This window comes from Ostrinia furnacalis, unplaced genomic scaffold (assembly GCF_004193835.3).
Source record: "Ostrinia furnacalis isolate ACB-3 unplaced genomic scaffold, ASM419383v2 OfSCF4694, whole genome shotgun sequence".
Taxonomy (NCBI): Eukaryota; Metazoa; Arthropoda; class Insecta; order Lepidoptera; family Crambidae; genus Ostrinia; species Ostrinia furnacalis.
This window is the reverse complement of record NW_021134933.1, coordinates 1,264,136-1,291,427: the sequence shown is the minus strand read 5'-3', so window position 1 is coordinate 1,291,427 and position 27,292 is coordinate 1,264,136. Positions and strand designations below refer to the sequence as shown.

At 34.8% G+C, this 27,292-nt stretch overlaps 1 protein-coding gene across 1 annotated transcript in view; it reads left to right on the top strand.

Annotated features, from left to right (window-relative positions):
* Nucleotides 1-27,292, top strand: part of LOC114359917 (neuroendocrine convertase 2-like) — a 54,472-nt gene that overhangs the window by 461 nt on the left and 26,719 nt on the right. The gene's annotated exons all lie outside the window — the stretch shown is intronic.

Here is a 27,292-nt window from a genome sequence, read left to right as displayed (position 1 = left end):
CGAACTTGATAAACATGAGTGGGAGGAGGAAGGAGGACCTATGAAGAACTTTAAAATAATGTTTGGATCAGGATAGATGATTAGTTTTTGACAACTAAATACTTATATTAATATTTCCTTTTCTCTTTTTTACATAATTATGTAAGGAGTGAAAAAAGGAAATGAAATAAATTATCGGACACGTAACTAAGGTAGATGCCCATTATTGGATCTGATCATTTACGTTCGCGTGATGTTAAATTGATTATTTGATTAATGGTAATGGTTAAGTTGCGATTACAATATCTATCGTAGTAGGTTTGAATCATGCCAGAGACAAATAATAAAATTATTAATAATGACTTTTAGTTTTTCCACATCATCGTTTAGTTGGAGGAGTGGTTATGGCACCCTCCCTCACAAGAAGAGGGTCTTTCCCTTTCGATCAACAATATTAATTTAAAGATATAAAAAATACTCGGCGAAATAAGATCGCAATTGAGAAGTTACTTATTTTATTGTAATTAGGTAATCTCTTTATCGTCAGGCATTAATTTAATTTAATATTTTATAGTCTTTAAAATTCCCTTAAACACCCCGCTAACTGTAAGTTGGTGTTAATTAAATAAGAACTCACTTCTCAATGCCCTGTTAGTTCCCGAGATGTTTTTGTGCTGACCCGATACTTATCTAGTTGGTATTGTTGATCTAAGTCCATCCTAAAAACTAAAACAACCTACGGATATCCAATTCAATCAATCGTATCCCGTTTATTATTAACGACAATTTATTTTATTATTTACATAAAAAAATATGTTGTTCACGCACACAAACGTTTATACCTACTGTGCGGGAATCGAAACCGCGACCTTAGCATTTCGTTAATGACTTGCCGAGGAATCGAATCCAGGATCTCTAGGTCGAGCGAGCAGACTTCGACCACTAGAACACGGACGCGTTACCTATGTGCCTACATAAGTCATTTTCAGCAGTCGTATCACTTTAAACTAATTTGTTATTTCAGGAATCTTATTTTAACTAGGTATCTATTTAGCTAAACTTATCACACTTATAAAAATAGTCTCAGTCCTCAGCTTTATGGGTATATTATACCCATAAAGCTGAGGACACAATAGTTTTCACAGCGTGATATCCCTCATCCGTTATTATAGGAGAGGCCTATTTCCCCGAGGAAAGCCTCAATCTCGCTTATAATGGGTTACAAGCCGAATATATTACGGCATTTTCCATACATGAACAACGTACTACTTAGATGTTGTAGTTACGTAGGTGGACGTCGTTAGCGGAACAAATATTGTTTTACTTGGATAGTAACAGGGAAGATAGTGAAGTTTTTTCATTACTTCGCTGGATAGCTAGGTTAGGTAACATAGTTTCATGTTTATGTAGGTTCTGGGCCTAGGTAGATTACTAATATTATAGGTATAGTTACCTACATAACAGTTTTGCGCTTCTTTGACTTAAGGTACTATGATAGGACCTTAAGTAAGTCAAAGAATCCCTATGTATATGACAGAGGGCGTCCACAACAGTCCACCATCGCGTTCGTTCTTGACCTTTGCTAAGCTTTAAAAGCGCCTTCCAAACATATTTTATTTTATAACATTTTAAGAAAAGTTACAATAATTTTTGGAAAAAAATCAACTGATACTTTTGCGTTGGCTACTTTGTATCCCACCTGGCTCTATGGCGGATTAGTGGCATGATTACTGCTAGGCTTTCTCGATCCGGAGGTTCTATTATCAGGTGGTAAAGTGAAAATATCCCATAGAGACCCTTTGCTAAGGATAATACGGGGACGGGGTTGAATTAACCCGATTGTCGAAATTCGATAAGGAACATGATTCTGTGCTTTGTGGGGCATGTTAAGCCGTGGATTCGATCAAGGTGTGCCACTTGTGGTAGCTCCAAGGTTGTCACAACCCACGTGAAGACGACCACGTTGTTGTTATGCCTACGCATAGTATTCCTAAGGGATTGGTAGTATATCTTTTACAAGAAAAATACGCGTACGGAGCCCGCGGGCTAAGTGTAGGTCCTGAATGTTACAAGAATCGGTACAAAAAATTTGGAAAAAAATGTGATAAAGTTACTGCGGCTCCAATCAGTTGAGTCTAGAAATATAATTAGTTATTTTTTATCAAAGAAATAAACAATTCCATTGTCACTATTTGATAGCAACAAACCTATCCTACGATACAAAGTACCTACCTACTTCAATCAAGGTATTCATAGGTATGCCCACTATATACGTAATTAATTATTTAGATCCCTTTCAATTTCGATATAGCTTGTAGAGTCTGTACTCAGTCCCTTATAACGCAGTCCCGAATAAAGGAGGTCTTTGTTGATTGAAGAACGTAACCGTAAATAGGTACTGAGTCCTTCTTCTAAGAAAATATTTCACTCGCTTATAAATTCGCAAGCAACATCAGTACGTGTACATGTATATAAGGTTTATACATGTATACGTACTACCTTATTTTAGTACTTGTTTGAAAGTACTCGTAGCTGAGCTCTCGTCGACGTAGGTACTTATGTATTTTGGAGACCGAATACGAATTCAGAGGATTTTTCGAGATTTCAGTTGGCAAAATAAATGATTAAGAATACGGAGCGTATACTTTGAGAATAAAAAGGTACTTACACATTGACATAAGATATTTATTTACAATTCTGAAAGAGAAAAAAATTCTAATATCTTGGCATTCTTGGCGTGCGTTTTGGAAATGTTGCTCTGATTTAGTCTGATCTGTTGGAGTTTATTTGTACTTTTTTCTTACTAATATTAATTGTAAATGATCGCTTCGTTTATCTTTAACAAACTTTTGAAAATAATGACTAGATATCGAGTTTAGAGCACTTTATTAAAAAAAAAAACATTTTTTAGGGATAGTACAGTAGTAAAGCTACCTCCCCTATCAGTTTGATTAACCCATTCTGGGACTCCCTGTAAGAACCTCGGAACTATTATTTGACAGTCTTGTACAAACTAATAACTTTACCCGAATCATTCAGCCGTTATCCATGACTGCCGTGTTATTTCGTCACCTTTTTCTGACACCTAACAATAGAACTTTGCCCAACTTGGTAGGTATAAAAGGTGCGTGACAAATCTAATTTTAGAAATAAACCAGAACCAATTTATAAAAGTTTAAATAAAACTCAAATTCGGACGTCGCTGTAGCTGAGTTCCACGTGTATCCTGTTCGTTGACCTGCCCGCATAGCCTCGCTCTGTATTTGTCGAAATCAGTCATCAGACTTTGACCTGTAATTTGGTCATTGTCACGGATTAACCATCAGTGTACCTATCTTAAAGAATATTTTATGCAAACGTACTATCAAATACGGAAATTTTCTACCTACTGGACTAAAAGGTACCTACTATTTGATTCATCTACGCGACTATGTACTTAATAAAAAATGAAGGTACGACTATTTTGCGATCGAGTTCTAGGTACCCCTGAAAAAGGTTTTGAAAAGTCCCTAAAGTTACCACACTAGATCAAAAACAACATGAGACCACATTAAATTATAAAAATAAAGTCACTCGTGCTGTCTTAAGGCTTTTTCAGGGTGAAGGGATGACCCTTATTTGAGTTAAGCACCTACACTCCTACGATTGATTTCGTTTCCCGTAAACCATAAGTAGGTAAACAAGACAGGGCCGGATCTACCTATGGGCTGATTGGGCTGCAGCCCAGGGCCCCGGGGTTACAAGGGGCCCCCAGATCCCGCTAAAAAGTAGGCAATAATTGAAAAAAAAAAAAAAAAGGTCTGTAAAGTCGGTTTACGGACGATATTTTTACGTGACAACGTCATAAGAAAATATTGATTAAAAATTGCATACTACATTTTTGAGATTTTATTTAATTTTTTTTCTTCCAATTACTTCTTGTAAAGAAAATGTAATAACTTTTAAACTAAGAGGTAGGTATCCTGATAAAATAACAGTAATAATGCTAAATAATCGGCGATACTAAAAAAATACATAAAATACTCAGAAAATGGCAACAAATAATAAAAAAATTATACATTTTGAGAAAAATCTGCATTTTAATTCGTGTTTTTATGGTTATTTGATTAATTTCTCCAAATAATGCTAGTCCAGTCAAATTAGACATGAACCCTGCAATAATTCGCATACAGCTGAAAATTGGTACGAATGTTCGGAGCACCATTATGAATTAACTGTGAAAACTCCCCATCGATCCGACATGTGCTAAAAAAAAATTCAAGGTCAAACTTAAAAAATGCGGGTTTTTGAGATTTTCAGCCAAACGGTAAGTTTTATCACAAAAATATGTATGACAAGGTTTAAGACCATACAATTATCTATCAAAATTGTCTATACACTTTCTCCTAAGAGTCAGCGTATCTGAGATTCGATGATCCGAAGAGTCAAAAAAGAGTTTTGCATCGTTACCACATAAACGGTGACTCTTAGGAAAAAGGGGCAAAGACAATTTTAATAGACAATTTTATGATCTACTACTATTTCTTATCATTTCTTATGATAAGTTTACTGTTTGGCGGAAAAATGCAAAAAACTTGGACTTCGTTAATTATTTTTTTTAGGAGAAAGTTTATAGACAATTTTGATAGATAATTGTATGGTCTTAAACCTTGTCATACATATTTTTGTGATAAAACTTACCGTTTGGCTGAAAATCTCAAAAACCCGTATTTTTTAAGTTGGACCTAGAATTTTTTTTTAGCACATGTCGGATCGATGGGGACTTTTCACAGTTAATTCATAATGGTGCTCCGAACATTCGTACCAATTTTCAGCTGTATGCGAATTATTGCAGGGTTCATGTCTAATTTGACTGTACTATGCCCCCATAACAGATTGTTTTTATTACTTTGTGTTATTCTTTATCGTATTACTTTTGTAAACCTAAAAATAGCCTGTCTCTATCCCTATCACAATGTTTGCAATGATCGTTTGAACTAAGCCTCTCCGGGCGTGCCATTCAACGCTTCGTTAACAACGAAACTGAAAGTGGCTCTAGATTTGTAATTTTGATAAAAACAAGTTACATTTCAAATAAAAACAAAAGATTTCGAAGTAAAATAAGCATTTTAGTTAAAATTAAAATTGTCTCTACCTGTAGCGGAGAATACCTAATGTGGTGGCAGGCCTTTGTTCAAACGATCATAGCAAATGTTGTGATAGGGATAGAGACTTCCGATTTTTGGTTCACAGGCTCGAAACTGACGGCAGGTCACCGATAAGCACGCTTTCAATTAGCTCGCACTTATTTTGATGGGAAGGCGAATAATGGAGGCGAGTTTTGTTCTCCGATGAATGCAGATTGTGTTTGCAGTGCAGCAGTCGAAGAGGTCGGGTCTATAGGCGGCCTGAGGAGCGATTTGTGCAGTGCTGGTTCGCTTAAACAGTGGCTTATGGGGGTGGCTTGCTCGACATTCCATCAAGATGTGTACGAGCAAATTGAAAGCGTGCTTATCGGTGACCTGCCGTCAGTTTCGAGCCCTTGGCAGGCCTTTTTGGAGTCAAATTCTATTGCTTATATTTTAGACGAACTGTCCACTCGCTAACAGCTATCCTACGAACATTTATGAGGTCTTGCTGGACGTCGATACCAGTCAAATGACGATTTCATAGAGAGGTTGACATAAAAAAACGGTCATCCTTCTGCGATGTGCACCGGCGCTGTTCAGAACTTAGTCTCGGGATAAAGCCACCAGTCTCCCGAAAGCGTCTTAAAACTTTCGAAACCCTGGACTGGCTTAATGTGGGGCTGACGTGCGACAGCCCGCTGGCTGAGCCCTTCTTGCAATAGTGCAACGATTAGTGCTATTTCTGAAGGTGTAGAATCCCAGGTAAAATGTCAAAAAAAGCGGAGATGTGTATGGATCAACGTGTGAGAGCAAAAATCCGAAAACACGTGCTTTTATAGGGGGTGAATAGGCCGCAACTCGCGACGTATCAAACAGTTGATACATGTCTTTTTCCTTACTTCTTCACATCAGGCGGGATATCTTATTAAATACTGGTGTGATATAAATGAATTTGGTATCAATTTAAAGTTAAAAGTTTAATCTTTACAATGGTGCCACTTTTTTGTTACTAACAAATTCATTAGTATACAAGATTGCGTGGAAACAACTTCATGTAAGTGAATTCATACTTTTGCTCGCGAGTGTAGAAACAGTTTTTTGGCATGGCTATTAGTTGAGTACTAAGATAGGCCCCCAAGTAGTTTCAGCCCAGGGCCCCACAAATTCACGATCCGGCCCTGAAACAAGAAAGGTATAAAATACACAAAAGGAATAAGAAATCGAAATAGACAACAATAAAAGCCTTTGGCAATATATCGATGGGTATTTTCCTTAAATTCTGTTTGTGTTGCGACGCGTTACCCTATTTCGGGATGTCCACATATTACGGATGGCGGACGTAACGGACGTAACGAACATAACGAAGCTCTCGTTACACGATAACGGTAACGAGCGCTGCCGAAAGCGTTAACGATAATCGTTAGATAAAGGTCGATTGTTTCACGTTTGCTTAGTCCCGTTTGATAAAAGTAAACTAGCGCATCAATAATTTTGTAGGTATTGAAGATACACTAATCCGCATTCTCTAGATAGTGAAATGTTATCGGTTTTCAAAGTAAAACCCTGTAACATTGTCTCTGAAACACCACTTAGGTAGGTAAATGGTCTTGCTCCAACAATAACCTAAACTGCCTAAGTAACTTTCGGATTTTAGTTCCAATACGTAATCTTATAAGCCAGACAGCGATTAATTAATACTTTTCAAGTTGTATAATATTTAGACCTTCAAATATACAAAATCCTTCTAAGAACTTTTAGAGATTTGTTCTAACTTCGTATCTCAATTGTTTTAAAGCTACAAAATGACGCAATCTGTTTCTTAAGAGCCAAATAAAGAAGAGCTTACACCAAGCAATTATAAATGTGAGCAACTCCTCTACAGACGCTGTATGTCTCACACAGCTGTTTGTTTCTCACAACACGTGTGAAATGTCACTTTTCTGCGCATTATGTGAGCTAACTTGGGTATAATAACATTTATTAAACAATTTAAGATTTACGTAAGCGTTTTGCCTAACAACTTTACTTATTTATTACAAACCTCTGTAAGTTATTTTTTTAATTATGGAGTAAGTTTTTACTGGATGGTGTCATGACCTATTTTCTTCTTCTCTCTACTAATTGTTTGCCAAGTCATGCTTTAAGATTTAAACTTGGCCTATGACCGCGCCGGCGATGGCGATCTGCACGCGTCGGTGTGGTTGAAGCTTTAGGCCTTCTGGCAAACGTGGCAGCCGACGTCAAGATCACTATTGATTGACAGATTTTTCCAGTCAAAAGTGGTTTTGACCTAGCCTAGTCAATATCACCTAAACTGCCGTATAGTGCGTTAATAGCGCGTTAGTCAATATCACTTTTGAGTGCAATTGACTAACGCGCGATTATGAGTTTTGACTATAACATTGTATAACCACCAACCAAAATCATGTTAAATTAAAAACCTCATAAAACTCATTTTATTTTACAAGTAGGCAGCGCAAGAAACATGGTCACTATTGTAATAAAAATTGTCTTGGAGTATACCCATAAGAAACTAAAGATAAAATATTATCTTCAATGTACTTTCATTGTAACTTCATAAATAGCTAAGTGAGAATCGGGTTACACGATGGCGTGATAGGTTCCTAGAGAACATCACGCAACTGTTTATAGACTCAACGTTTCTATTTGCTTACGTCATAGTTTACCCCGCACGGGAAATAATCTTCTACTTCAACGAGTCTGTTGATTGGAAGGATAAAGTGGGTATTAATAATAATACAACTAGTGAAAACCAAAATTTGTTGTCCATATTTGTTTATTCTGACTCATTATGGTGGATTAATTAAGAATTTTCACTACCTACAAGTCATGAAGAATTAATTTGAAAGTATAATAAAAGTCACAATAATAAAGATCTACTCTTAAGTTACAACTCACTTAGGCTTACATTTATTATGTCAAGTTAGTGTCCTTTACATAAAATATGCCAGTTTGCAGTTTTAGTTATTACTATAATTCAGTCCGAAAAGATCTCATCTTTAACAAAAGGAAAAAATAGCTTAGTACATTACTCGACGTTACTGCACGATCCAAGGCTATTTTGCAAAATATATGAAGGGAAAGGTCCATTCTTTGTTAAAGTCCTTCACAGGGCTCAGCGCTCAAACCGCGGGAGTGGGTGTTTCAGCCCTCTCTAAGCTGTAAGCTTTGGGACGCATAGGTAAGTAACTTTCCCAAGATTACTTGAGTTTTGAATACAACAAAGAAAAGGTTTCTTTTGGCAGATTTTTCTTTAGTCTATTTTGGTAAATAAAACAAAAAAACATAGCATTACACTGACTGAAACTCTATATTAAATTATTACTCTTATACTAAGAAAAGTTAGGTAAATATCGATTTAATTATGGCTACAAAAAGTTGTAGAATTGCTAATTGCTACGAGTGAGCTACGAAATTACTACGAGTTTTCGTAGCACGTGTAGCCAGTTGAAAGTTTATCTTTTCTTTTCCTCGTATTTAGGGGTGTTTTTAGATGTATAAATTACAGTAAAACAGTTAATGAAATTTTATATGAAATAAATAGAAAGACTTTTGGTCAGAATGTACACGTACAGGGTTACAATATTATATTTACATTTTCACGAAAGTACCCAAATCAGTATGATTTATTACCAGATCCATTATGTCTCAACAACACAGGCTTGCCCAAACAGTTATAAACAAACGTGTCAAAAGTTACGCTGTACATCAAACAACAACAAAAATAAGCCCCGATCTGAATAAAATATGACAGCAATTTCCGAATTGGTATGGAAATATCGTCCCTAAGGCAATTTGCCATGATTTGTGAGTATCGCGCCGTTTTGAAGTCGACTTATCGACTCCTGTTTCAGACCTCGATTTGTTTATAAACCCAATAAAAGAATAACGGTCAGATCCTTTTGTAAGGTTTCCAATATACCTTTTCGTTTTACCCGTAATAAAATATACGTTTTCTCATATTGGAGCACATGTCGTATGGAAATTGGAAAAACTCTTAAAATTAACAGCTAACCTTAAAAAAGGATGTTGTATTTGACGTATTTTTGTAATTTGACTGTCGGTTAGACATGGGTAGCATATTGCGTTAACCTAGAAGTTTGGCATGGATCCCTTCTGAATTAACTTAATTAAATAATAGCGCGGCGTGGCACACTTCAATGTTAATTTAATCTATACTAATATTATAAAGCTGAAGAGTTTGATTGCGTGTCAAATTAGGCCCAGAACAGACGGTGAAACGCAACTGCCACAAAACTGCAACTGCTAGTTACTTTTGAGTTGCATCTAAGTTTCTGCCATAGCGTCCGTTGAGAGACCACACATGACGCGACAGTTGCAGGTTCGTTGCAGTTGCGTTTCACCGTCTGTTCTGGGCCTAATTTGACACGCAATCAAACTCTTCAGTTCAATTATCGAAGAAGGCTGTATAAAAGGCTTCAATAGGGGCGAAGCAGTTAAGAAAAGTGTTGCAAAAATGGGAGATATTGTTCAAACTATTTTCACGCGTACGAAGTCGCGGGCACAGCTGCTAGTCTTATAAAATTCCTTACAATATGAGTATATATGTTACGGCTAAAGATAGGTGTGAACATAAACTTAAGATTAGCCGGCTAAACTTAAGTTTATCTTCGACGAGGTGTTAATGTTAGTTTCTTCTATCTTTAGCCGGCTAAACTTAAGTGTAACCGCAGGCCCTTGGCTAAAAATGTAGAAGGAAATGAAAAAGGAAACTATGTAATAATGTTTACTATTTTGACACGAAAACCTTATTAAAAAATAATCACTTTTATTACACATACTTTTATGTACCTATGTAGGTATTCAAAATTACAATTATTACAATAACAAAATATTAACTACTTAAAACAATATCTACCTAACCATTAAAATAAAATAATAAGGAACCATTTGGTCTTTACAGAATCTTCTGTAGGTATTTAAAATTACAAAATGCGCGTTGTCTCCCCACCGCGCCCCTTCAAGCCTTCCGCCGGCATGGCGCGCCCATCGAATACACTTTTAGCCGTTTCGTTTTGGCTAATGTGCACATTAGCCGGCTAAAGATGGAATATCACGACGCAATCTAACATGTTATCGAACTTTAGCCACTTCTCGAAGATAAACTTAAGTTTAGCCGGCTAATCTTAAGTTTATGTTCACACCTATCTTTAGCCGTAACATATACACTAACGAATGAATTTGACTCGGATAGTTGCTACAACATTTAAAGCCAGCTCGTCGTGTGCAGAGTTCTAAATCAATTAGAGTTGGCATTTCGCTTAAAACGCTCAGCGGGGCACTAATGCCACTAACACGCTTAACTAGAAACCACTTCATGCTGCTCTCATGCTGGATTCTAGTGTTTGTGATACTAAGTTTTACAAGTAACTAGTTGAATTCCAATTCTACCAATTTTAAGCGATTCAACATCTATCACCAGTAGAATGATGAATGTGAATCGCCCCGGGTGAATCAACCCATGCTACGCCGCCACTGTCTATCACCATCTCTTTCATTATGACAATCCCACCTAGACCTCAAATAACTTACAGTAGGTATCTGAAAAGGCAGTTGTTACAGTGATAAGTTTTGATGTAAAAACGAATTGAGATATTATGTAATGAGGAAGATTTCAAGTGCCACTCAGATTCTGGTCTATTCAGTGAATTCAGTGATCTACTTATATTTCAAAGTACAGCGAAGCTTTGGTAAATTTTTGACAGACTGGAAGATTGACTGATGACCTGCTGTGTCGAGTATACTAGCTAAATCAATTAGAACTCAGCGAGGCACTAAAACTAGGAACCACTCCACTTAGGCTTATCAACTTGGCTAATATACATAATACATTTAGCGGTATAAAAAGTGGAACACCTCGTTATATTGTATGTACTAATATGCTCACAAAAATTAGTTACACCTATATGAATCACTGTCAAGCTTTACTCATAAAATAAATGTGAAATAAGGTAGTCCGGTACTCCAAATCTAATCAGATGTCTATAGATATTCTTTGCGTTATTCCTATATTTTTATAAAAAAAAAAATGGTTTAGATACATCTTTTGAGACAAAATAGAAATACTTATCCAATAAATTCTGCTTATAGAAAGATTCTTGCAGTTTTGTTTTACGAACAACGTCATATTAACTTGACCCCCGGAACTCATACTTAACTTGAAGCCACTTCCAGAAGTTGTCAAAGTGTCATGTACACGCCCGCCTGTCGTGATTCTTCAGGGTTTGTTTGGGACTAATATCTATGAAGACTTGTTAAAGATAACTGGGCAACTTTTGGTTAACTTTGTGAAGGGTTTAGACGCTCGTAACAAGTCAAATAAGTAAATAGATCGAGCTTAGGAGTCTATTTTAAAGTTCTTCTTATTATATACCTACCTACACAATAAGAAGAATAGTCTAGCGCTTTTAGATAATGTTATTTATGATTTCGATTTTTTTTAATTCGCAAGAATCTTTGTTTGGTTTTTATGTAATTTTGTGGTACTAGCGAAGAGATTTACGATCTTGAATCGCAAAAAAGTTCTGGGGTCACATACTTTCATGGCTTAATAGAACAAACGACACAACGTACTAAAACATGAAATCGTCATCAGTCAGCTTATCCTAATCTAACTGCTAAAATATCTTCATAAAAAAGTTTATTTTTAGTATAAAATATCCCGATTTAGAACGAAAAACGATCGAGGGAATCCCACGAGAAATTGAAATCAAATCTTAATGAACTCCGAAAATAGCATCCTGAAAATCAATATGGCGCATACATTCACCACGAATCTAATATAGAATTAATCATGATAATGCATTCATAATGAGATCACACATCAACCACACATCAACCAAAATTATCGTCGAGGTATTCGTGAATAGGATGCGTTGCTACTTTAATAAGCGCTAGCGATGATGAACCGCAAGGTCACGTGATTAAACGATAAATTATCTCGCTTTCTTGATTAATGGGCTCTCTTTGTTTCGGTTGTCTACTCAGTTAACGTTATGTAATATGAACTTGTTGCTTTATCATGCTTAGGAGGAATAAGGTTTGAATTAATGGATAAACTAATATCTACCATGTACCTAGATATTTCCTGAACTGGAAATAAAATAAATCAATTATATTATTCATTATATTCCATGTTTTTGAATTCGGATATTTGGATACTATTAATTTGATTTCTACTTCATCATTGTATTAATTTGAGTCTACTGTACTCATTTTGAATGAAATTGACTGGCAACTAACAAAAAACTATTCTCACTAAACAAACGCGTGAAAACAAAAGAAAAACAGTAACATTATTGAAACTGGCGCGTCGTTATGCGGCTATAAAAGCTTATTAGACGAGGGAATACGTAGCGATCTCTTTTGTAATCCATCTTCCTTAAACGAGCGCATAATCCACGGAATTGAACAAGTAGAACGATGCATGGCCCACTTTGAACGAACACAAAGCCAGCTTAACAAGAGGATAAAATTGTCATACACAGCGTTAATCTTTTGAAATTGCGTCATCAGCAACTGATAACTGTAGCACAAGCTTTAATCAGCAGAATAAAGAGACTTCAATTTCCTTTTTCAGAAAATCCAATTCCTTCAGTAATTTTTCCAAGTAAACTTTTTATCTCGTCGCCTTGATTGAGTTTGCTCCACGCTATCGAACTGCTCGAGAAATGGTTCAGAATAATTGGTTTTCTGGAATAAAATTTAGTGATGACTGTTCAGAATTATGAACTGCTTCGACGAAAATTTGAGGTATTTGAAAGGATCTCAAGCGAATTATCATTTCTATTGTTTAACATTTCCACTTGAATATAGCCCTAATCCAAAAATTTACGGCAATAAAACTCAACAGAAAAGGTGAAATTAGTTTCTAAAGAAAGCGCATTTCTTCCTGCAGCTTGTGGGAATGCAATTTCCTGTCATAAAAGTCTCTAGAGAACGACGCGCACAAATTAATCAAAAGCCAGAACAAAGTGGAAGAGATACCTTAAACAAACGTATATATAGTAGGTACTAGATATAGTATTTCCCACATATGCCCCTAATGGAGCAATTAGGTCGGTCCATAAGGCAGAGAGCTCGAGATTAGTACAGCTAATTCCACTATGTTGCTGAGCCAAATTAGACGTAATTGTACATGGCCTATTAGCTAGATGTCTTTGAGTAGTGTTAGAATGATTGCTACGAGAAAATAAAAAAAGATCAAGGCATTTATTTCCTTCATAATCTAGATTTTAGGTAGGCAGAAGATAAAAAGATTTTTAGGTACTAATAAATAATGTAAGTATAAAATAGTATGCAAATATTAAGAGCAGGAAGATATTTAAAACCTCAGACTTATCTAACTGAAAAAAATATAAATCTAGCCTAAAGGGAACCTGTTTTCGAAAATACATTCATTATTCAACAGCTCATGAATAAAATATGATATTGAGCAGAAGTGGATTACGAATATTGTTTTAGAAATAGAAAACCCAGACATATTTTTACATTAAATTCTTGCTCAGTAACAAGCCTAGTCTATCAGAAAAATTGCTAAATCAATTTGTTGCCAACGTTAATTATAAGCCATCGACACGGAAAGGCGTTCGCGCCATTCTGACCCCGAACGCCAAAGTTCAAATATGGCGACGGCAATCTTTGTCAAAATGAAGGTCAAAATTGATTGTATTATCGTGACAACCGGCCTTGGTAATTACGCGGCAGGACAAATTGTTCGTAACGAAACGAGAAAATTTTGATTAAAGCGCTTTTGTCCGCGGAATTGTTTAATTACTGTCAAGGAAGACCCAGTAATTCAAAATGGCGGCGAGTTCTCCATTTTACGGGTTTTGCAACCGCCAACTTTTTCGGTTGTCAACAGGAACGACAGTGAATGGAAGCACCTGTATTGCCAGTTACGCCATCTTTGAACCCACCTCACTTGAGCCACATAAAGATTGTATTAATGGTATTACAAAAGTCCTAACTATGCCGAATTCTTGTTTTTCTGTAATAACAAAAGATACAGATATAAAATTCTTCTTTCAATGGAAAAAAAAAGAAAAGAAATTGAGCGGTTGTACTCTACGGAATATTCGTAGTCGTTGTAGCTACGAAACAGCTACGAGTTTTCGTAGCACAATGTATTTTGTTTCTGGCTTGTATTAATTTTTGGTAGAATAGACACAACTGTAAATTATTTGCTTCTTTAATTTTGGTGCTCTCCTGAAAAATTCTTCGTTCATTCGATCGTTGATTTTAAATTTTATGTTAGCAAAATATTGTTTGCATAAAAACGTCATTTCATAAAGGCCTGGCGGCTCATATGTTTAGATTATTTAGCCGTGTGTTATCACAAAGTTGAGTCCGGCCTTTGGGACTGAGTTTTGAATATTTGATTGCTCCTCTTGCTGTAGGTACTCGTATATTTGCTGGATTTAGCTTATACCTACTGTGTAAAAATATGGGCAGCTACGGGCATAAAATTATTTTTATCAAAGCTTGTTTTTGATGTAGCAAGGTGGTGTTGTCAGCTTAATTAAACATGAAAATTTAGCTAAAATCAGGTTTTCTGTGAATGTTTTTAGTAATCTTAGTTTACAAAAAAGTCAAAGAAAAGAAAACTCATTTACGAATACTTAATCAAAAAACGAGAAACTAGAAAAAATAGTTCAAAATTCAAATTAAATAAACCTGTCAGGCAATCCGAATAACTTGAAAATAAAACCGATTGCTCTAGGTATTCCGTTTCATTTTCAATTCTGAACAGGTCCTTTTTAAATGAATTTGATTAATCAATTTGTTCACGGTCCGTTGTGCCGTTCGCTCAATCAATCGTAGTTTCAGCCAAAGTCAGCTTGATTTTTAAGACTCAATGGAATTAGCACCTAATTTTTTTTGATTTGAGACAAAAGAATATACGTATATGTTTATATAAGCATCCAAATTCGTAGCGAATGTATACAGGGTGTTTCTTGTAAGGTGTCAAGCCGAAGGCAGGTGATAGGTGTGGACTAGACCTATCGATTTCACCCCCGTGTATGTTTTACGATTTTTCATAGTTTAGAAGTTATCGTTAATTTTGTGATTTTTTCAAATTGTATGACCTAGTAGGCTTTAAATTTTTTTATCTTTTTTTTGGGTCGACTTTTCTCAGATTTCTTTTTTTTGACAGATTCCCTATTAATTGCAGATTTTTGAAAAAAATAATCAACTTCCTATCTTTGATGCAAGATACAAAATTTTTGCTAGAAACATAAAACATATGCTTTTAGCGGAACATTCTAAAATTTTCAACTTAAAAGTAAAAAAAAAAAAGGAAATTCCATAGGTCCAAAATAATTTAAAAAACTGCGCAGTTTTCTGAACTTTCATAATAACACAAAAAAACATGTACTTAATAGGCCATTATTTTCTGTAATCGCTCCACTAAAGTGGTAAGTCGGAGATTCCGTTACATGTTTTTGACTTTCTTAGGACTAAGTAATGTTTGCAATCCCTTAAGTTTACGTTATTTAGAATACATTCAGAGACAATATCTGAAAAGAACATTTTTTATCCACAACGAGGAGGTAAGGTGTCAAGCCGAAGGCAGGTGATAGGTGAGGACTAGATCTATCGATTTCACCCCCATGTATGTTCTACGATTTTTCGTAGTTTAGAAGTTATCGTTAATTTTGTGATTTTTTCAAATTTTATGACCTAGTGGCTTAATTTTTTTTTAATCTTTTTTTTGGGTTGACTTTTCTCAGATTTCTTTTTTTTGACAGATTCCCTTTTAGTTGCAGATATTTGAAAAAAATAATCACCTTCCTATCTTTGATGCAAGATACAAAATTTTTGCTAGAAACATAAAAAATATGCTTTTAGCAGAACATTCTAAAATTTTCAACTGAGCGATTACAGAAAATAATGGCCTATTAAGTACATGTTTTTTTGTGTTATTATGAAAGTTTAGAAAACTGCGCAGTTTTTAAAATTATTTTGGACCTATGGAAATTCTTTTTTTTTCTCATACATTTCAGTTGAAAATTTTAGAATGTTCTGCTAAAAGCATATTTTTTATGTTTCTAGCAAAAATTTTGTATCTTGCATCAAAGATAGGAAGGTGATTATTTTTTTCAAATATCTGCAACTAATAGGGAATCTGTCAAAAAAAGAAATCTGAGAAAAGTCAACCCAAAAAAGAGATAAAAAAAAAATTAAGCCACTAGGTCATGAAATTTGAAAAAATCACAAAATTAACGATAACTTCTAAACTACGAAAAATCGTAGAACATACATGGGGGTGAAATCGATAGGTCTAGTCCTCACCTATCACCTGCCTTCGGCTTGACACCTTACAAGAAACACCCTGTATATTCGTAAGGAACTAGTAAGGAACAATTATTAACGATGAATTGATTTATCTACTACTCTCAATTATTTTTGAAAACTATACAAAAGAAGTTAGTTAAACTATTCAAAAGAGTTTTTTAATCGTTTCATGAATATCATAAAGGTTAACAGTTCTATTATTTTAATTTTAGCTATTATTGGTGCAATGTCTGAATGGAATGTACCTAGATAGGAATCTACATTCATTATTTGCCGTCGCGTGTAACATGGTGATTGGCAAACCACTCTATATAAGTGCCTCAAAATTATGTGTGTTTTCACTTATAAGATCCAACCCTCAGTAATGAAGAAAGACCTCGACAAAGAAGACTTTTTTAGGATAATAAACTTAATAAAAAGCCCCAGAGCACTGAAGTTTATTCTTGTAGAATGTACATATTTAGGGACGTAAAACCTTACCTTTTCGGCAAATGTTGAACGCAATAAAGGTCTTAGTTTGTAAATAAATGATACGAATCTCTTCGAGCTTAGGACGGGATTTACGTCGGTCGGTTTTAGTGAATGAAATATTAGGGGACGGTAGATAATTTGTCAAATGAATTTTGGAATGAAACTTTTAGGTTATCTGTGCTGAAATTGAATATAATTCAAACAGCCAATTGGTAATTTACCTTTGTTAGATTGCCTATAGGCGCTGACTCTATTGATGCGATATAAAATATGTAATAGATACTGTTTATTACTTACTTCGACACTTCGAGATGTAGCAAAGTGATAAGAAATCTAATGTACGAGTATTATCTAAAGGCACCGAAAAGCAAAGATTTATTTTATCTATTCTGGTCTAGAGATCAGTGTAGTTAATGGTGTACCTACTTAGTTTTTGATATCAATTACTACGTTAACAAATCTTATACCAATATTGAATACTTGTACTCGTATAAACCTGCCAGAATTGTGGGAAATTATAGTTAATGAGATCCCCAATTTTGAGAAGGGTTCTAGCAAGCTGGGGAAAGATAAATTTGAAAGTTTTAATGAACTCTGTAATGGGATGTTTTTGGGTTGTAACTTCTAGTTCAGGAGTAATATTAAAGTTGGTAGTTTCTACATGTAACGGCTGACTGATTGGTTAACTTGTGCTTATTTACAACTATTTCGATCTCGTGAAATCGTTTTCTAGTTATTAAATATTTAGTCAATAATGACTTCTTATTTACATAATATGATATCCTGAAAATCGATTAAGTTACTAATCGAAATAAATAATTAGGTGCTTTATGTTAGGTAAATAAGGTTTTAAGCAATGCTAACAGAAATAAAAATATTTTAGTTTGCTATTCTAGGTTAGTAATTAATATTTTTATAAAAAACCTTACTGATGAAAGACACAAATAATTTAATTTTCATAAAGTTGTAGAAGTTAGTTAGTTGTTAAGTCATAGACTGCTATGTCATTCTATAAGTAGGTATGTTCATTAGAGGGTGAATGTAGCAGACTAATATAAAAAGGTTTTAAGAAACACGAAGAGAGCGAGTCATTGTCATTTATAATCCCAAGTACGGACGCTGTGAAGATGTTTTAAGTAGTTCGAAGCATGATAGTCGAGTAAGTTTCGAAATAACTTAAGGCTTTGCAAGACTTAAGATGTACTAAGCTCGCCAGCTAAATGAGCTTGAAGAAAAGGACGGTTTTAATAACGTAAAGTGTAGGTGGAAGCGTAAATAGCCTCATGAATGATAAAATTTATATTTTAAGTTTCACCTTCGAAAATTACGTCAGACTTGCAAATGAGTAGTTTTTAGATATGCGTGCGTAAAACCAAATGTCTGGAAAATTTTCCAGTTCATTGGACACCACTTCCCACGTAAATAATCCTATTTATATCATTCCCACATACTCATACACATTCAGTAGTGAATGAATAATAATAAGGCAGACAAGGGCCATCGTTAACGTCTATTCATAAGCAGCATCAAAGTAAACAACATTCATAAGGTATCTTATAAATTACCGGTGGAAAAAAGAGCCAAGTTGTGGGTTCGTTTTAACCAAATGACGTCCACTGCGACATTCACCAGATCGTCGGTCCACGTAGTGGGGGGCCTGCCCTAACTACGATTTCCGGCCCATAGTAGCCACTAGAGAACTTTTTTTAAGTTGGTATGTAGTGAAGTTGTTCCACCGTAAGCCATGTTCTCAGGTCATAAATTAAATCTCGTGACTTGTTCGTCAGTTAGGTACTTTTATGATTATGTCGTACTACTCGATGTTTACACAGTACAGAAGTAAGAAACAAGTAAAAGTAATTGTGTTATTTTAAAACATGACTAGATAACTTTCATAAAACAAACACAACAGAGCTTTATCACTGTTTTACTTATTGAATACTTTAACTCACTTTTTGACAGTTGTAAAGGAATGAGACAAAACGGCGTTATAGTTAAATAAACAAAAATTATGCTTCAAAGAATTTAGGTTTTTCATGAGAAACATAACTTGGCCAAAAACTGTCGAGCTTCTGATCGTATAGATCCATAGATGATGGTGAATTATCACCATAGTTACCTACGCATTTACGCACGCGATTCTATTGGACAGCCCACGTCCTGATTTAGTATTTTTGTCTCGTGAATGGGTCAAAAATAACATGCAGGTATTCATGCCCTATTGCTGTTATTCACCATTGTTATAAGTTATAAGAATACTGAAGGTGTCTCTTATCGAAGTTTTTGTTTTAAGATATAGGTGGGACTTATGGAGGCGTCAAACAAAGATTGTCTATGAATAGAAAGTTTCGGGGTTTTGTTATCGTGATAATAAGTTTATTCTTTGGCTATTATTAGAAATGATTGATCAAAGTTTGATCAAGTTTGCTTATGCAGAAGCAAGCAAGAATCGCATGGGTGTCGAGTAGTTACTAGTAGTAATTCATATTATTGATAGTAATTTTTAGAAAGCCTCTAGATTAGCTGAGCTAAGCCTTATTAGGTTGGAGAATGCAATATTTGTAGGCATGTTTCATGTTTAATAATAATTTAACTGTCATAAAGTTGCTCTAGAAAAGCATTTTATAATAACGTGACATCTTTAAAGCTTTAAGCAATGTTTGTTTACAACATATTCAGCATCTACTCGCGGCGTGATATTACGGTAACAGTTTCAGTGTAAAATCAAATTTATGTCGAAGTGGTAAGGGTGCTTTTAAGTCATAAGAGTATCGCATAATATGCTGCTATTCGTATAAAACATTTTGGTAATGCGGTAAAGAGCCAATTTACATTATAATATCTAACGGTTATGATGATGTGCCGACGAAGGCCTTCTTGCAAACATGACATAAATTTCAAAGATCCGCAATACTTTAGACGTTATTAGGTACGAGTTTAAATTACTCGTTTATACGAGTTTAATATTATGATAATAGGATTAGTAAGTTCGAGCTAATTCTTTGGCGAAGGGTTCGTAGCTTCAAAAGATGTCAAATTGTGGTAAGATATTTTTTCTTCCAAATACTTATTTATTTAAGTATTCCTATCAGCTAACTAAAAGGCAATAAGGCCATTCATTATCCTTAACCTTATTTAAGTTACTTGACAAACTCGTTGCTAAGAACAAATTGCTTTTGTAATGAAACACCCTCAGGATGCAAAATATTGCACATCCTAAAGAAAAATTGTAAAATGTTATCATCAGCTCCTAAAAGGATATTTTTTTCTGAAGACTGTTTTTATTATGTGAGATTGTAGTAATTTATATTTGTATTTTCTGAATCGGTGTACAACACCGTTAAAAAAATTACGAAATAAATTACCTACAAAAAATACGGATTCATCCAAATGATTTTGGGCTTTATATCTTTGGTTAAACGAATTTGACATTTTGTGATAGGTGGATATGTACATACACTGGCGACCCTGAATTACGTACTCATCCGAAATTGCTATTTAATATTAAAAGCGTCAACCTTATCTTTGTGTGACCTTTTCACAAAGCCCACCCAACAAAAATAACCCTTGCCGGGAATTTGAGAGCATTTTAAATTTTGCTGACCCTAAAAAAGTTATTTTGTAGGGTACCTATATTGAAATTATACAGCGAGTTAGGCATCAAGTGGTAGTTTTTCTCATTTTCATTATTACAGTTAGATATAGAACGTCCATCGCTGAAAAAGGCATCCAAAAAGTTATCTTCTCATGAATATGAGCAAAGTTTGGAGCAATTGTGAAAATTAGAATTTGCGTTCCGTACTTGAATGTTCCATAAAGAAAATGAATGATAGAATTATTATTTTGTGAATTTCTTCTGTTGTGGTATAAAGTTGTTCATATTCATGAAAAGAAACAGCTAGGAACTATAGGTTTAGCGCTCAGCTCAGTCAGTGCCCGAGGTATGGGAGCGGCAGGGGAGGGTGATTAAGACGTCAAACGTCTGTGAGACTTCAGATTATGCTTCAGATTTGTATGCTCGGGACTATTCCCACCTCTCGTTCCCACCACTGCAACTCCTGTGTAGCCAGGATCTACAGCTTGACCGCCACAAAAACCCAACCAATGATTTTCAAGTTTGTCCTGGGGGAAAGTTAAACTGTCATTGGACCCGCTACGAAATTAATCAGAAGAACATAGGAGGAGGTCGAAATTTCAGATTTGTATGCTCTGTCAATAAGTTAGTGCCTGAGATAGGCACCGACTGAGTTAACTTCTAGCGCTTACTTACCCATAGGTAATTAATCCCGCGTATAACCAAAAACACTGAGTAGGTACATTTTAGTCATTTTAGTGTCAATTTTAGAACAATCTTTTTTAAGAACCTTTTGCTTCTAACGCCCGTTTCCTATATTCAATCCTTGTCCAAATCCGGATTACAACTGTCAAATTGAATTCAGTTTTAGATTATATTTCCAAAATGTTCGATGCATCTACACTTTAATATTGTTTAAATAGTCTTAAAAACAATATAAAAATGTAAAAACATCAAAAACCGCAGATATTTTGGCCAAAAACATATTAAAAGAAGAACGGTCACGCCCCATACAAAAAAAAACCCAGACCCGACAGAAACGAGACATACCTCAGTTTTTTTGTCATGTCTTAATTAGTTAAATTATATATTTTTTATATTCGAAATCTATGTATAACACCAAAATATTACCCTTTGTTTTTGTTTAGGCGTTATACAAAAACTAATACAAAATGCCTATTTATCACCAAAATTGGTAAATGTATGTACCTAAATGTCTATTACAGCTGCTATGGAATGTATCTAGGTGACCTGGAGATACAGCCGGATTATACAGGGTGGTTATACATATGGAACGATAAGTGATATCACTCGATTATTTCTAAACTATACAAAATATCGAAAAACTAGTAACTGATTCTGAAAGTGCTTCACGAGCTCTTTCAAATGGTATCAATAATAGGTTACAGATTATGGAAGCTGGTAACATTGAATTTTTGGATTTTGTAACTTCTCGTTTCCACCCTGTATAATCCAGGCTGTATCTCCAGGTCACCTAGATACATTCTATAGCAGCTGTAATAGACATTTAGGTACATACATTTAACAATTTTGGTGATAAATAGGCATTTTGTATTAGTTTTTGTATAACGCCTAAACAAAAACAAAGGGTAATATTTTGGTGTTATACATAGATTTCGAATATAAAAAATATATAATTTAACTAATTAAGACATGACAAAAAAACTGAGGTATGTCTCGTTTCTGTCGGGCCTGGGTCACAGATGACCGTTCTTCTTTGACAGTTGACAATCCAAATCCGTCCGATTTGGATTAGGATTGAATATATAAATCCAGCATAAGTCAGATCAAACTGTGTAAATGTTTACAAATTGATCCCGAATTTACAATCTGACTACACAATCGAATGATTGGCAGCTCTAAGTACAATGAAACAATCTCGAGCTTGCCAATTCGGATGAATTCCAATCGAAATACCACTGTTTCGATTCGAAGTTTATTTGCTAGCGGCCTTGACAACCAATTTGAAGGCTTCACGAAATGCCGAAATGTTTGAGAGTGCTTGACCTTGTCAATGGGTAACTTTAGCGGTATTACAATAGCTGGCATATTATTGTCTTCGTACTTTAAATTACTAGGAACCTGTGGTAGAGCGCTCTGGCCTGATTGTATAGTTGCATTATAAGTCACGAACTTAGTGCATGTGTATCATTTATTTATTAACTATTCATATAGCGATTCAAAGTGCTAACATAGACAGGTATTTCAATGTGGTTTAGCCATTTAAAGAATTCCTCGTAAGACGTAACTACAAAATGATAATAATAACAATAAATAAATAATCTTTATTCACAAATATCATTTCCTGTGATGTAATAAACCACAGCTTCTGCACTAGGCTCGCAAGCCTGTGTCGCAGTAGTTGTGTTGAGTGATAAATAAAAATATTTGTCATAGTTTTGATTCCTAAAAAACTTAATTTAGGAGTGATATTTGATAAATTAGTGGTGTGCGTAAATCAATGCCTACTTACTTTGCAAAAAAATCAGAGAAGTTGAAGAAAATCAGTGACATGGTATTTATAACATCACCTAAATTATAGGTATTACTGTTTGTATGAAATAAAGGAAGCTCATATCACATCTCTTGCCCTCGTGTTAGGTAGATAACTGTAGGAGTAGGAATAAATAAACTGGGAAAAAGCTCGGGTGGATGAAATCAAAATACCAGGAATAAAAATACCTACCTGAAACTCTGTATTTTCATCAACGCTATGAATCTCGATGCTTACCCGGACGTTTAGTTTAAAAATTCATATTTCGCCGCTCGTTCGTCCGAAAACATGAGTACCGGCGCGGCGTTTTGAACTGGAAAAATACAAATACATTTTCTGCGAACTGGATTGTGTAGGTTTGTATACTAAAAGACAAGTTTATATTTACAAGTCGATTTAAATATGTTTACATTATAAGATTAGCAGTCGCCAAGATTGATAAAATAGACTTGCACGGTAGGTTTTGCCCAACAGTGACAGTAGATATCGCTAGTGGTTTAAATGGGTAATTCCTAGAATTTATAAGCACATGGGTAAAATAACTTATTATATTTAAGTATATTTATTCAAGTAGTCAGTAATATCAGTAATACTTACTAGTAGATCGTACAAAAACACTTCGTTCTTATAAATTCCATAAACAACATTTCCGCGTGTTAAAATAAAAGTCGTCTGTTTCCTTTGGAATTCTATCCGCAACTCAACAAACGGCGCGTAATCTTCTGATGCCGATATAACGATCTCACACAAAGCCGTAGATTTATAAAACAGCGATCTTTTTAATATTTTCCGTCGTCACAATCGTCCTGAATTTTTTTTTCAGGGTTGAAAAGTATTCACAACATTTTAAAAAGTCACTGAGTTATACTTGCGTATTTTTTTCAGTAATTAATTGATAGGATTTATATGGAAGGCCACATCAAACTTCAAATACATTTATGTTGAAAAATAACATATTTTAAAATTACATTTACATGATAAGTGATGATAGAGACTTAAGCTTCATTATGTGTTATTGTTCTTCCAAACTCTACATTTTCAGGGTAGGTACCAATTGACAAAAACTCTATCAATTTGACTTACAAAGTAACATGTGATTGTGACGTGATAAAAATCTACACAACCCTCAGCACGCTAGTAATATTTCTCGCATTTTCCCGGTTTTTATGTCCATAGATATCAAATTCCGGTTTCTTGGAATTCCGTCCGTGGCGTGGCGTGGTGTTAAACTTCGCGTGTTGAAGTTATAATGGCATCTTCTGTGATCGTTGAGGACGCGTTCCGACTTAAACTTCGAGACGAGGGACTTTACTGCATTCTAAACAGCTTATTTTAACGATTAGATTCCTGTTTTGGCCGCTGTAATGCGGTATAATGTGATTTAGGAGTTTGGAGAAGTAAATATAAGATGAAAGTTCGCAGATCAAAGATTCGGATGTAGCTGTTAACGAAAATAGTACCGTAACGCATTTCTAGAGTCGCATTGAATCGCACGTCGTTTTATAATTTACATTAGCGAATCCAGTGTGCCCCAAATAGGTGTACACATCAAAAATAAAAGATCTAACTTTCTTTAAGTGATTCTAAAAAACGGTACTAGATATTACCTTAAACAATTGCAAATGTGTCAGCTACAGATCCATATCAAACATGTTTCATAAATGGTTATCCAATAGCAAATCAATAACAATCGCACGTTTAACCGTACGTGCGTCTCTCGCCGCAGCCGGGGAATTATTTGTTCGCAATAATTGTTGGGTTTGGATCGCTCACACATTTGCGTTTGTGTGGTTTGTGTGGGAATTGTATGTGGAATATGCATTGAGCGAGCGTTGTTTGTGTTGACATTTGAATAAAGCATCCAGTTTCGTAAACCAATAAGTATTATAAGCTCGGTACAGTCCGCGCCAAATAGTTCTTGACACCCAAAGTAGCCAAAAAGTTCGCAGCACATCTTTATTCAATCAGTAATAAAGGTTTTGTTGTCAACTTTTTGGCCACTTTGGTATACTTACCTATTTTAAATTTGTTGATTAAACTTAATAAGTAGATAAGTACCTATGTAATACATAACAGTTTACTTATTTAATACATAGCTAAGTATTACAAGTGCCAAGGGCGCGCATGACACATTACATAAAATGTACAAAAAATATTATGTTCCTTTCATTCTCGTTCAAGTTATACTTATTTGAATTTGAATAAGTTTCAGCTTATTACATATAAATAAGCTGAAACTTACTTTTTACTACAACTTTTTATAAAACAAGTCAATCAACTATAGGATTTACAATGTTAATTAACCTAGAAATAAAGTTTTAAGTTCCTTATTCCAAGACAATTGGACTCAACGAGGAAACTTGCATAAATATTGAATACACGTGCCGTTTTATTTCTATTTTTATGTTAAAATCTTCGTCCAAATTCAAATTTTGTAGTGCTTTACTTTTAAAACAATGGATTTCCATTCAAACTTTAGAGGCTTTCTTTCTTCTTTTTAGGGGATACATTTCGAAAAGTTTTTTCAAACAATAACAAACTTTCACAGCTGTGGAGCTTAAAATGAAACGAAAGTAAGAACCAAAATAAGTTTTATTTAAAATTAGTCTACATTTTGAGCCGATATATTTTCTGTTGCGATAAGAGCAATAAATGGAAAACCTATAAAAGCGTAACAAATAGAGATAAAGCTTTTTATTGGGGAAACGTAAAGCTTAGTTTGAGATAAGCAACGCGTCGTATGACGTATGTTTGACGCAATCTCTCTGCTTAGGTAGGTAACACTAACAGTCGACATAAAAAACATACTAATAAAACTATGACGAAAGAACTTGTAGGTAGTAACTTGAAGAAAATATAAAAATACCTATATCGGCACTTTCACTTTCAACAACATTCTACTATACGTATTCTTAGATGTCTTATGCCCGTTGTCTATAATATGTTATAATAAAAACAATTGGGTAATTGACACCAAAGAACGTATTAGTAAAATATGATCCACGAACGAAATGTATTATTTTGGGATCATTTATAAAACATACTTTTTTAGATATTATGTAAACCCAAATCGTAACGAACCATTCAACGAAATCCTCCATTTGTATTATAATTTACATTTGTGTTTCGGGTAAATAATTTGTGTCGGTGAAATGGTAAGCTTATTTATCCCTCCGTTTCGGTGAAATGAGTAATGTTCCATCAATTTTATGTAGGTAAATCAATCAAACCGCGCATCTATAAATACTTAAACACGTCACGTTTCTACCACGGGGTTAATCAATTTATAATGAACACATTACCACTCCTTTGCGTCGCGCAGTCGGGTAAAAATCCAATTTAGTGGAAGTAATCATCACCACACATCTACAGTAAAGAAATTAAGGTCAAAGTCCTGTGGGAGAATTTAAAGTTTAATGAAAATTGGCACAAATATGCTTTAACTGTAAAATTCAAAGTGGAAATTATTGTATTGTTTGTATTGTGTTAAAAAAAACATGAAAATTCATTTTGTTCTGCAAGTGGAATTTTAGAAAGCACTTGCGCCCGTTAGCACAAACATTACTATGAGGTCTCACAGTGCGCGTGGACGCACAGGGTGACATTCGAACCAATCACAGAGCTCTATTCAACGCTGTGCGTTCGATTCGCTGCTTCACTTAAGCAAGCATTGTTTGCGAATACGGGCGTTAGTTGCTTACTGGATGTTTTGTAAAATTCACGGGTTGCTTACATTTTAATATGCATGCTGTGGTTATCGTTTGTGTGGGAGCAGTTTTAGCTAGATACCTTTGGCTTAAGGGCGTAGCAGGATAGTCTTGGAAAAAGTGCCCCCAAAGCCTGAAGCACGAAACTGTGATCAAACGATATTTTTTATAAAGATAGTATATTGTGCAAAATTTCACCCCCCAACACCCCCCAGGGAGCCACGCCACCCATCTATACCTAAAACTGTTTTATTTTTTTTCTCCAAAACTATGTAACTGACGAATTTAATTTTTTGCACAAGTATAGTTGTGTCTCATAGTAATAATATAAAAAACTATAACTATCCTGCTACGCCCTTTGATTTTTGTGTTTAATACTGTATATCATGTTGATAGCCCAATAAATAAATAAGTATGAAATTAAAAATAAAATATTTCGTGTGGGCTGGCCGATAAGATTAAGCTCCTGGATTTGGTAAAAAATACTTTTTGTGTTTGTGGCTGAGATAATAAAGGTTTTGGTAAAAGCATTATAAGGTTTCTTCCTGGTCTACATTGTGCGGAGGAAGTTCATAAAGTTGGTTGTGTAGGTGGGCAG